The sequence below is a fragment of the Nicotiana tabacum genome, chromosome 1, assembly GCF_000715075.1.
Source record: "Nicotiana tabacum cultivar K326 chromosome 1, ASM71507v2, whole genome shotgun sequence".
Classification (NCBI taxonomy): Eukaryota; Viridiplantae; Streptophyta; class Magnoliopsida; order Solanales; family Solanaceae; genus Nicotiana; species Nicotiana tabacum.
The window spans coordinates 95,746,446-95,759,832 of record NC_134080.1 but is presented as its reverse complement, the minus strand read 5'-3'; positions in this window follow the sequence as shown (position 1 = coordinate 95,759,832).

Sequence of the window (13,387 nt, the reverse complement as noted above, 5' to 3'; positions counted from 1 at the left end):
ACATGATTCCTCGGCTCGAGTCTAAGCTCCTGAAGATGAAGGCCGAAGTCGCAGATGCCCGGGCTGAAGCCGTAACAATCCAAACTAAGGCTGATAAAAAGGTGGTTGTCTATTTGAAGTATGTTGCCGATTCTCGTGTTGAGCTAAAGAGGGCTCTCGACCAAGAGAGTAGGAATAAAGAGTACGTGAGGTGTAAATCTCAGAGGGAAACCCTCGAGGAAATTTATGACAGGGGCTTCGATCTATCGTAAGAGATAAAGCAGGCAAAGTCGAAGGAATATGATGCTAAGTTCCTTCTGTCTGATGTCGAAGATGGGGAGGAAGAGGCCGACAGACTATAGTCCCCGAGGGGGACGTAGATTAGATTAGGTCTTTCCTTCCTTGTTTTGCGTAGAGTGCTTTCAAAGGACTTTGTAAATGAAGCTTGTATTCTCTCGCATATATGTATAAAATGAAGCCTTGCGATTTTATTTTTCATGCATTTCTCTTGTCCTTGATTTTAGCTTGATGAACTGGTCTTCGAGTTAAAAGGAACCCTTAGATTCATGGTATGGCCTTGGTGCTCATTGGGCTGGCCCGTAGGCTCTTACGCGCTTGGTCGGTACGACCTTTTAGCATAAGCTGGTGTTTGAGCTCTTATGCTTTTGTTCTTAGGCATATGTAATCAACTGTTTTGGGTTCAGTCTCCGAGTCGGGTTTCGACTCGAGCTCATTCGACCCTCAAGTTTTTGAATTTCAAGCTGGCCCTTAGGCTCTTACGCATTGGGTCGGTGCGACCTCTTGTATGGGTTGGCGATAGTGGCTCTTACGCATTGGGTCGGTACGACCTCTTGTATGGGCTGGCAACACTGGCTCTTACGCATTGGGTCAGTACGACCTTTCATATGGGATTTTTCCCCTCGTTAAGGACTTTTTGAAATTGTGTTTGCCGGACTCTTCGACAGTTTGATTAAAACCTCGATTGTGAGTCGTTATATGGCGATGATCGAGCACTTCGGGAGGTTTGGCTCGGTGGCTGAGTATCTCGAAGCCTATAGTTTGGAGGTGACATGGTCGAAGCTCTTTTGCTTGTGTCAAGGGTAGCCTGTTTAACCGGTTCTTTTCGAAGTATTTTCAAAGTAATTGAAGGCCTATTATTTTATAGCGACAGTCGGGGGTCCCCGAGTCGCATTAGTTTGGTTGGTACACCCTTGTGACCTTAGTCATTTGTGTTTGGTCGGAGCCTCTCAGTCCCCGAGTGAAGTAGTTTCGTCTTCTATATCGAAGGTATGCCTTTTTAGGGGTCTTACAAGTTCGATATATAGCCTTAACTTTAAGATCAAGATTATGCCTTTAGTAAGATCTTACAAGTTTTACATGCCTTTGAGGTCTTACAGTTTTGACTACTTGGTACAAGTATGATTCATGCCTTGCTTGAAGTCTTACAGATATTGTCACTTGGTACAAGTGTGGTTCATGCCTTGCTTGAGGTCTTACAGATATTGACTTATATAGGTCTTAAAAGACCGAGGCTTCCAGCATGTGGTCTTGTGGCCTCGAGTTTTGATAAGTCGATGGAGGTGGCGATTGGCGGCAGTCCCCGAGTCATCGAGGGTTTCTTGGATCGGGAGCCATTACTTGTAAATTTGGTATTGCCTCATTGAGGGCTTCCGATTTCGGGGTTTCCGACCCGGAGGTCATGTGGCCTTGAGTTTTCGATGCCAGTCCCCGAGTGTTCGGGATGTTTTTGATAGAGGAGCCATTTTTGCAAAAATACCTAGCTTCTTTGAACGCAAAATGCTTTTGGAAAGTATTCTTTGATTACTTGGTACAAGTATACATGTCTTTTGCTGTTAAGGGCTCAGTTATTCTATACGGACACAGTTCGTTCGACCGTTTGGCCCGGTACATTATTTTCCTATCGAGACCCCATTTAGCGCATCTTGGCTTCTCCGAGTACATGACCTTCCGGGGGGATGCCCCCAGTATTCGAGGTTGATTGAAAAAGAAGCCTTGAATACTTGTTGAGTTTTTCTTAGGTAGCATATAGATGTTGCCTCGTTAAAAACCTTACTGGTAAAGCCCTTTTTGGGATAAAAACCCGGTCGAAGGAATAGAGTGCAACATATACTTTGAAACCTTAAGGTCTTCGATTTGGATAGTGCTTCGGTTGTCTCAGTCGGACACCTGCATAAAGGTTAGTGTGAAGTGAAAATTAAAAGAGTGATGGTTATACCTTAGTGGCGATGGCGCTTTGAGCCTCGGTAGGCCTTCAGTATTTGCTCCGAGGACACGGTACCGTCCTTTATTTGTTCATTTGGGTACAACTAAGAGTGTAGCTTGTTATCGCTATTTTACTATTTGCTTATCCTTTGGCTCCTTCGAAGGTGGAGGTACTGGTGTCGGCACCACGTTGTGTACTGCGAACATCTCCCTTGCTGCATGTTGTTCCTCGTACATGGTTTTTATTCCGTCCTTCGTTGGGAACTTCATAATTTGATGAAGGGTTGATGGTACTGCTCTCATGCAGTGTATCCATGGCCTTCCGAGCAAGGCATTGTATCTCATGCCTCCTTCAATGACATGGAATTTGGCATTTTGGGTTGTGCCGGCCATGTTGACTGGGAGGGTGATTTCCCTTTTCGTTGTTTTGCTCGCCATGTTGAATCCGTTGAGGACTCAAAAGGAGGGCACGATTTGGTCAAGCAGTCCGAGCTGCTCTACCACCCTCGACCTGATAATGTTGGTCGAGCTACCTGGATCCACAAGTACATGTTTAATTTGAAATGTATTCACAAGGAAGGGATTACCACTACGTCGTTGTGAGGCTGAGACAAGGTCTCTATATCCTCGTTGCTGAATGTGAGAGCATCCTCAGGTATGTAACCCCGAGTTCGCTTTTCTCTAGTGATGGATATTTTGTTCTTCTGATCATGGGTTCTATGGGGCATCGATGCCTCCCAAGATCATGTGGATGACATGTTGTGGCTCATTTGTTTCATTCTTTTTGGTCGCCTCTCTTTCCCGAAATTGATTTTTGGCCCGGTCACCGAGGAATTATTGGAGGTGACCTTTGCTGAGTAGTCGGGATACTTCTTCCCTGAGCTGGTGGCAATCCTCGATCCTGTACCCATGTGTGTTGTGAAATTCACACACTAAGTTATGATTTCTTCGCGAAGGATCTGATTATACAGGCCTAGGCCACCTGGTGTCTCAAATTTTGCTAATGGCGAATATGATGTCTGAAACATCGACATTGAAGTTGTATTCTAATAAGCGAGGTGCCTCTGTTGGCCCTGTGTGCCTATCGAATCCAGCTCTGGTGACAAGTCCCTGAGTGTTTTACCCTCGGTCCGTTCTTCGATCATTCTGGGGTATGTTATGCCTCGGGGCATTTCTTCTATCTTCGGTGTATGGTTGGTATCTCTCTTTGTTCGACTTCGACTCCTTCGCTAAAAGCCTGCTTGGGTATACCGAGCCCGAGGGGGCTCCTAATTGGTCATCGTCCTCAAACCTGATTTTCGATTGATATCGGTTGTGAACGTTCGACCAGGTCACGACGGGATATTCAACTAGATTTTGTTTCAGCTGGTTCGAAGCCATCGAGCTTCGTTCATTCAGACCTTGAGTGAAGGCCTGCACTGCCCAGTCGTCGGGGACTGGTGGTAGTTCCATTCGTTCCATTTGAAAACGAGATATGAACTCTCGCAGCATCTCATTCTCCCTCTGCTTGATTTTGAAGACGTCGGATTTCCTTGTTGCTACTTTGATGGCACCGACATGTGCATTTATGAAAGAATCTGCCAGCATGGCAAATGAGTCTATAAAGTTAGGAGCTAGGTTGTGATACCACATCATGGCCCCTTTCGAGAGTGTTTCCCCGAATTTCTTTAGCCGGACGGACTAGATCTCGTTGTCCCTTAGGTCGTTGCCCTTCACTGCACAAGTGTAGGCAGTGACGTGCTCGTTGGGGTCTAAGGTTCCGTTGTACTTTGGAAGGTCTGGCATCCTAAACTTCTTTGGAATGGGTTTTGGAGATGCTTCTTGTGGGAACGGCTTTTGTACGAACTTCTTTGAATCCACACCCTTCAAGATCGGAGGTGTGCCCAGAATTTAGTCGACCCTGGAATTGTAGGTCTCGACCTTTTTATCATTGGCTTCTATCTTTTTCTCGCCCAACTCGATCCTCTTTGTGAGGTCCTCGAGCATCATTACGATGGCGAGGTCGGCTGCCGACCCGTTGTTGCTTGATCTTTCTAGTGCATATTTGGTCCGAGGGGCTATTCCCGAGGCCGCTGTACTTAGGGGTTTTTGGTGGCTCTGCAGCTGAGCGATTGCCAGCTGTTGTGCCTGCAACATCTCAAAAATAACGTGAAGGCTGACCTTCTGTTCCTCTCGACCTGGGGTTTTTTGGACTTCTTGTTGATCTCCTTGATGTATGCTCCTGTTAGTGTGGGAGCTTATATCGACGTGTTGGGCATAGCGTGAGACCGCGTCCACGAGAATTGGTTCTGGTGCATTCTCAAGGTTTCGTGGTGGTACACCAACACCTGGAACATCCAAACCATTCTCTCCATGGTCCTCAAGATTGTTGTTTACTAAGTTAGACATTTTGACCTGAAATCAAAGATTTTGGTCAAGAAAAAGTGTGAAAGGTAACCTACTTTATATAGTTAAACCACCAAGAAAATAATCACTATTGTTTTTAGCCCCACGGTGGGCGCCAAACTGTTTACCGTGAAAATGACAATAACAATTAAATTTGATTGTGTGGTTCTAAAAATACATGATTTATTTTTATGCTAGTTGTTAGGCAATGAATTAGAGTAAGAGATTAGAAGGAAAGATTATAGCTTAGAGATGATATGATAATCAAACCAGACAACTGGAGATCGGGCCTCGAGCTGTCGTATATGAGGCCTCGAGGTCGAGTTCGGCGGCCAGCTTAGGGTGACCGAGGGAGAACTAACAGTTATGAGAGCTAAAATGGTGGCTCTTTATGATCAATGATAAGCAATAAATGAAGAACAATAGATAGAACACAATGAATATAAGAAATAATGGAAGTAATGAGATCAAGAGAATATGTTAGAGAGTAGAGAGAATGTTCTTGTGTATTCAATATTGAGCATCCGATCCCTACAAAATGACAAGGATCCCCTTTATATGTGAGGCGGAATTCCAACATAGTACAAATACATTTATTACAAAGATATGGAACTGGTACAACTAGTTAATGCCATGATGCGGGCTTAGACTAGCCTGGCAGACTTTGTCGGCTCTAGCTACGCACCTTGGGAACTTCCCACTTCTTTACCATAACCACTGATCCATACTGCCCCGAGGTTGGGTGTCGATAGCCCCTTGGGGGTAAGTCTCGACCATAGCCTCAAGACTTTGAAAACGTGCCGACGAGGCATCGTAATGACAAAAAATTGGACCCTCTGATTTTAGCGTATACACTTCATTTATTGCTTATTATTGGTCATAAAAGGCTTCCATAAAAGCTACCATAACTGCTAATCCTCCTTTTATTTCCCTTGACCGGGAGTCCGACTCGACTTCGAGGCCCTGTGTACGCAAGCTCGAGGCCCCGATCTCTAGCCATTTGGTTTGAATTTTACACTATCTACAGGTTGTTATATCATTTTCTAATCTCTTATCTAGCATCTATTGCCTAACAACTAGCATAAAAATAGATCACATATTTTTAGAACCACAAAATCAAATATAATTGTAATTACCATTTTCAAGGTAAAAAGTTTGGCGCCCACCGTGGGGCTAAAAATAATAATGATTATTTTCTTCCAAGATCTTTGATTTCAGATCAAAATGCCTAACTCAATAAATGCACGTGAAAACAACAACCTTGAAGACCATGGAGAAAATGAGGTGGATGTTCCAGATGTTGGTGTACCACCACGAAACCCTGAGAATGCACCAGAACCAATTCCCGTGGACGTGGGTTCACGTAACACTCAACATGTTGGCATAAGTTCCCACACCAACAAGAGTATGCACTAAGGAAATCAACAACACACTCGGAAAAACCCCACCCGAGAAGAAAGAGAGGCAAACTGGTGAAGCAAAATGGGAAAACCTCAGCACACCGTTCATATGATTATCGGGGGGACCGACATTCCCCAGGGACCCGTAATCAAGCAGATAAAGGTTTCTACGGCAACACAAGGACAAACCCGGGGCCGGGCATCTGAGGACATCCTCGCATTCAGCGAAGAAGACTTCGAGACTCTGTCTCATCCACATAATGATGCCCTGGTAATCTCGTTTCTCTTAAATAACACCCAAATTAAATGTGTACTCATGGATCCAGGTAGCTCGACCAACGTAATTAGATCGAGAGCATCTCAGATTGCTCGATCAGATCATACCTACCTCCCGAATCCTCAACAGCTTCCATATGGCCGGCGAAGCAATAGCTGGAGAAATGACTCTCCTAGTTAACATATCAGATGCAGTTCGAAAGACCAGGTTCCACATTATTAAAGGTGATACAAGGTACAATGCCTTGCTCGGTAGACCATGGACACATAACATGAAGGCGGTACTGTCGACCCTCCATCAGATGATAAAGTTTCCAACAAGGGACAGAATAAAGACGATATACAGAGAGCAACTTGCGGCAAAGGAAATGTTTGCGGTTCATAAAGAGGTACTGAATTCTGTACACTCCGCCTCGGAGGAGTCGAGAAGCCAATAGACCCTCGAGGAAGATGAATAGGATTTCCTCACTCCCAGAACCTTCATTACCCCTGAAGAGTCGGCTGCGACGAAGTCGACTATCGAAGAGCTGGAGCAAGCCGTATTGGTCGAGCATCTCCCAAACCGGAAGGTATACCTGGGGAGGGGATTAACCCCCGAGCTCAGGAAAAAACTCATTCAATTCCTTATTAACAACATCGATTGCTTTGCTCGGTCCCATTTAGACATGACAGGGATCCCGCCGGAGATAACTACCAATCGACTAAGCGTCGACCCCAGGTACTAATCGATGAGGCAAAAAAGGAGACTCCAGTCCAAGATAAAGCATGCATTCATCAAAGATGAGGTAACAAAGCTCCTCAAGATAGGGTCAATTAGGGAAGTAAAATATCCCGAATGGTTGGCCAATGTGGTGGTTGTTCCCAAAAAGGGGAATAAACTAAAAATGTGCGTAGATTATAAATATCTAAACAGGGCATGCCCAAAAGACTCATTCCCCCTGCCCAACATCGACCGATTGATTGATGCCACTGCCGGCCATGAAACCCTTACTTTTCTCGATGCCTATTTGGGGTATAATCAAATTCAAATGAACCCCGATGATAGATAAAAGACTTCGTTCATCACAAAGCACGGTACGTACTGTTACAATGTAATGACCTTCGGGCTAAAAAATGTAGGGGCCACATACCAGCGCCTAGTTAACAAGATGTTCGAACATCAAATAGGCAAGTCCATGGAAGTTTATACTGACGAAATTCTAGTTAAGTACCTGTGCGCAAAGGACCATTTGACTCATTTGCAGGAAACATTCGACATCCTCAGAAGTTAAAACATGAAACTCAATCCTGAGAAGTGCGCTTTCGGGGTAGGATCAGGCAAATTCTTAGGTTTCATGGTATCGAATAGAGGAATCGAGATCAACCCTGATAAAATCAACGCCATCGAAGAAATTATGGTGGTAAATAATGTAAAGGCCATACAGTGGCTGACCGGGCGGATAGCAGGCTTGGGCTGGTTTATATCAAGATCATCGGATAGAAGTCATCATTTCTTCTCCTTGCTCAAAAACAAAAACAACTTTGAATGGACTCCGGAGTTCCAACGCGCCTTGGAGGAGTTGAAGCGATACTTGACGAGCCCGCCTTTGCTCCACACCCCAAAAGAGGAAGAGACATTATATTTATACCTGGCCGTATCTGAGATAGAGGTAAGTGGCTTGCTGGTCCGAGAAGAACAAGGTACGCAATTCCCTGTTTATTATGTAAGTCGGACCCTGGGTGATGCCGAAACCAGGTATCCGCATCTGGAAAAACTAGCTCTTACATTAATAAGTGCATCTCGAAAATTGAAACCTTACTTTCAATGCCATCATATTTGTGTTTTAATAATGTATCCCCTTCGAATCATATTGCATAAACTCGAATTATTGAGCCGGTTGGCCAAATGGGCCATCGAACTCGGGGGATATGATATCGAGTATCAGCCTCGTACGGCTATAAAGTCTCAAATTTTAGCAGACTTCATAGCCGACTTCACTCCCTCCCTTGCACCCATGGTCGAGAAAGAACTTTTGTTAAAAACGGGCACATCCTCCAAGATATGGACCTTGTTCACTGACGCCGCCTCGAACGTAAGAGGGTCCGGGCTCAGCATAGTCTAAAGACACCTACATGCGGCGTTATTAGACAATCTATAAAAACCATAAGGTTAACTAATAATGAAGCGGAGTATGAGGCTATGATTGCATGTCTGGAATTGGCCAATGGCCTCGGAGCTGAGGTCATCGAAGTGAAATGCGATTCTCTCCTGGTGGTAAATCAGGTAAATGGGAGCTTCGAGGTTCGGGAAGACAGGATGCAAAGATACTTAGACAAAATTCAAATCACATTGCACCGCTTCAAAGAATGGACCCTGGTCCACATACCCCGAGAGGAGAATAGCGAAGCTGATGCACTCGCAAACCTGGGATCATCCGTCGAGGAAGATGACATACTCCCCGGATCTATTGTTCAACTGTCTAAGTCAGTGATCGAGAAAGGCCACACCGAGATCAACTCCACTAGCCTAACATGGGATTGGAGAAATAAATATATCGATTATTTGGAAAAGCTACCCGCGGACCCAAAAGAGTCGAGGGACCTGCGTACCAAAGCAGCCCGATTCTCGCTCGATGAATGTAGAACTCTTTACAGAAGAACCTTTGATTGCGCTCTAGCAGTATGTCTAGGGCCGAGAGATATGGACTATGTGCTCCGAGAGATCCACGAGGGCACCTGCGGAAATCATTCCGGTGCCGATTCCTTAATTCGAAAAATAATAAGTGCAGGCTACTATTGGGACATCATGGAGAAGGACACCAAAGAGTTCGTCCGCAAATGCGACAAATGCCAAAGATACGCCCCAATGATCCACCAACATGGTGAACAACTACATTCAGTTTTGTCACCATGGCCGTTCATGAAATGGGGGATGGACATTGCCGGACCTCTACCAACGGCGCCAGGTAAAGCTAGATTTATTTTATTTATGACTGACTACTTCTCGAAATGGGTTGAAACCCGGCCTTCGAAAAAATAAGGGAAAAAGAAGTCATTAATTTCATCTGGGACCACATCATATGCCGATTAGGAATTCCTTCCGAGATAGAGCGTGATAACGGGAAGCAATTCATTGGAAGCAAAGTGACTCAGTTCCTCGAGGATCACAAGATTAAAAGGATCCTGTCAACACCCTACCACCCGTATGCAAACGGCCAAGACGAGTCCACACAGAAAACCATCATTCAAAACTTAAAGAAGAAACTGGAAGGCGCAAAGGGAGGATGGAGAGAAATATTACTCGAAGTACTCTGGGCATATCGAACAACTCCAAAATCAAGCACGGGGGAAACACCTTTCTCCCTGGTATATGGCATCGAGGCTTTGATACCGGTCGAGGCCGGAGAACCTACCACCAGAGTCCGACACACCACCGAGAGCTCAAATAATGAGGCCATGGCTACTACTCTCGAATTATTGGATGAAAAGCGAGAAGCCAGGCTGGTCTGAATAGCCGCACAAAAATAGAGGATCAAATGATACTACAATAGGAGAACAAATCTATGACATTTTGGAATCGGGGACTTAGTCCTAAGGAAGATCACCTTGAATACTCGAAATCCTAATGAAGGAAAGCTAGGTTAGAACTAGGAAGGACCATACCGCGTTCTCGGGATAGTTGGCAAAGGATCCTACAAACTGGGCACCATGGAAGGCGAATAGCTTCCAAGCAATTGGAATGTATCAATGCTCAAATGCTATTACTGCTAAAAGCTCAAAGGCCTTAAATTTCAAAAGCATGCGTTGCACTCTTTTCCTTCGATCGGGTTTTTATCCCAAGAAGGGTTTTACCGACAAGGTTTTTAACGAGGCAACACATATATGCTACCTAAGGAAGACTCAACAAGTATTCAAGGCTTCTTTTGCAATCAACCTCGAATACTGGGGGGCATCCCCCCGGAAGGTCACCTACTCGGAGAAGCCAAGATGTGTTGAATGGGGTCTTAATTGGAAAATAATGTACCGGGACAAACAGTTGAACGAACCGTGTCCATATAGAATAACTGAGACCTTAACAGTGAAAACATGTATATTTGTACCAAGTAATCAAAGAATACTTTCCAAAGCATTTCGCATTTCAAATAAGCTCGGTATTTTTGCAAAAACGGCTCCAGAGCCAAAAACAACACAAACGCTTGGGGACTAGCATCAACAACTCGAAACCGTACAACCTCCAGGTCGGAGCTTCAAATTCGTAAGCCCTCAACGAGGCAACTTCAAGCTCATAAAATGGCTCCAGAAGCCAAAAAATATCCTGAACACTCGGGGACTGGCGTCGAAAAAGTCAAAAGCTACATGACCTCTGGGTCGGAAACTCCAAACTCGTAATCCCTCAATGAGAAAATACCAAGTTTACAAGAAATGGCTCCCGAGCCAGGAAATTTTTGATGACTCAGGGATTGCCACCAATAGCCACCCCTATCGACTTATCAAAAACCCGAGGCCATAAGACCCCAAGCGGGCAGCCTCGGTCTCGTAAGACCTATATAAGGCAATAACAATATCTGTAAGACCTCAAGCAAGACATGTACCATACTTGTACCAAGTAACAATATCTGTAAGTCCTCAAGCAAGGAATGAACCATACTTGTACCAAGTAACAATATCTGTAAGACCTCAAGCAAGGCATGAACCATACTTGTACCAAGTAACAATATCTGTAAGACCTCAAGCAAGGCATGAACCCTACTTATACCAAGTAACAATATCTGTAAGACCTCAAGCAAGTCATGAACCATACTTGTACCAAGTACCAATATCTGTAAGACCTCAAGCAAGGCGTGAACCCGATCTTAAAGGTAAGGCTATATATCAAACTTGTAAGACCCCTAAAAAGGCATACCCTCGATATAGACACCGAAACTATTTCACTCGGGGACTTAAAGGCTCCGGCCAAACACAATGACTGTGGTCACAAGGCTGTACTAGCCAAACTAACGTGCTCGGGGATGCCCGAGCGTCGCTATAAAATCACATGCCTTCAATTACTATGAATATACTTCGAAAAGAACCGGTTAAACAGGCTACCCTCGACATAGGCAAAAGAGATTCGACCATGTCAGCTCCAAACTATAGGCTTCGAAACACTCAGCCACCGAGCAAAACCTCTCGAGGTGCTCGATCATCTCCATATAACGACTCACAATCGAGGTTTTTATCAAACCGTCGAAGAGTTAGGCAAACATAATTTCAAAAAAGTCCTTAAATAGGGAAAAATAAAGCCCATACTAGAGGTCGTACCGACCCAATGCGTAAAGAGCTACTATCGCCAGCCCATATAAGAGGTCGTACTGACCCAATACGTAAGAGCCACTACCGCCAGCCCATATAAGAGGTCGTATCGACCCAATGCGTAAGAGCCACTATCGCCGTCCCATATAAAAGGTAGTACCAACCCAATGCATAAGAGCCACTGTCACCAGCCTATATAAGAGGTCGTACCAACCCAATGCGTAAGAGCCACTGCCGCCAGCCCATACAAGAGGTCGTACCGACCCAACGCGCAAGAGCCCAAGGGCCAGCAATTAATCGATTCGGAGACTGAACCCGAAGCAGTTAATTGCATATGCCTAAGAGCAAAAGCATAAGAGCCTAAGATGCCAGCTTATATTAAAAGGTCGTACCGACCTAACGCATGAGAATCTAAAAACTTCGCGCAAGTAGCCTCGGAGCCAACATGACAGACTTACAGATCGACTCTCGACCATTGATAAACGCTTGAAGGTGGAAAGAATACAAAGGTCTAAAATTGAGACCCACAACTTCGGAGCAATTGCCAAACGAATGCCATAAGTCGGAAAAAGGCAAAAAATTGATACACATACAAAAGGATTCACAAGAGTACAATTATGAAGTCTACATTTAAAACCCTTGCAAAGGCAAAAAGCAAATGAAAACTTTAATCTAGCGCCGGAGCTATGCCTTCGACGGCAGAAAATATGCTTTCAAGCAGCCTTGGCAATAGCCTCCGGGTTTCCAACTGCCTCCTCCCCTTCACGGACCTCGCCTCCATCTTCATCACCTCCTGAGTCGCTGCCCGACTCGCTTTCGGAAGGAAGCAGGGCCGCAGCTCCCTCTTCTAGGGTCTTCACCCTCTCAACTTCGGCAATTAAATCAATTCCCCCGCATATATATCCTCGAGCGTCTATCTTCGGGACTTTAACCGGGCATGATCCACTACTCGGGTCAAGCGCATCTCAGCCTCTTTGGACACCTTCTGGGCCTGAGCATTTGCAGTAGAGGCGTCCTTGTTATGCGAGGCTATGAGTGCCTCGGCCTCATCCCTGACCTCGGACATCGTAGCAACCAACGCAGTATGGAGATCCTTATGATTACTACTCTCGGCCCTCGCATCTTCGAGGCAACGCCCGATTGAAACTACCTCTCCCCAGAGGACATCTCTCTCAGAGATTACCTCACTCAGATGCCGCATAATCTCGAGAATTGTAGAGTCCCTAGCTCGGAGCTCCTTCACCATAAGGACCTCTTTCTCCTTAAACTGCAAAAATTTGCCCAAAGATATTAAAGTACAGAATTCAGTCAGACATACAGGCAAAAAACAAACAGGAGTGTGCAACCTGTTCAGTAAGACGAGCCTTTTCCCGGGACACCACATCCAAGCAATCCCAAAGGCCACGAAGTTCTTCCTCCCTCTTGGTAGAAAGAGCCCTGAGCTTATCGGCTTCCGAGGTAAGCTTCTTATGTTCGCCCTCGCGGCGAGTCAGCTCGACTTCAAAATTGGTAAACGTTTGGTCATAAAGCACCTTGGCCTGGAACCATGAAAGAAAAAAGGTTAGAAGGGCAAAGGTCGGAGCGCCAAGCAGAATTTACAAATAGATTACATGCTCGCATAGCCTGTCGATCTCGGTAAAAATAAGTAAAATATAAGGCTCATGCTTTTCCTGAAGCACAATAGAAGGCTTTTTGAACATATATTTATCACCCACGGGCGTCCTCATGCCGAGAGACTCTATATTGGGGATATCTTGCATCTCCCTCAGAGCAAAGGCCGATTCAGAAGGGGAATCACTCACTTCAACGACCTCGACTGGGTCAATCGGGGCTGCCCCTTGCTTCTGAAGAGC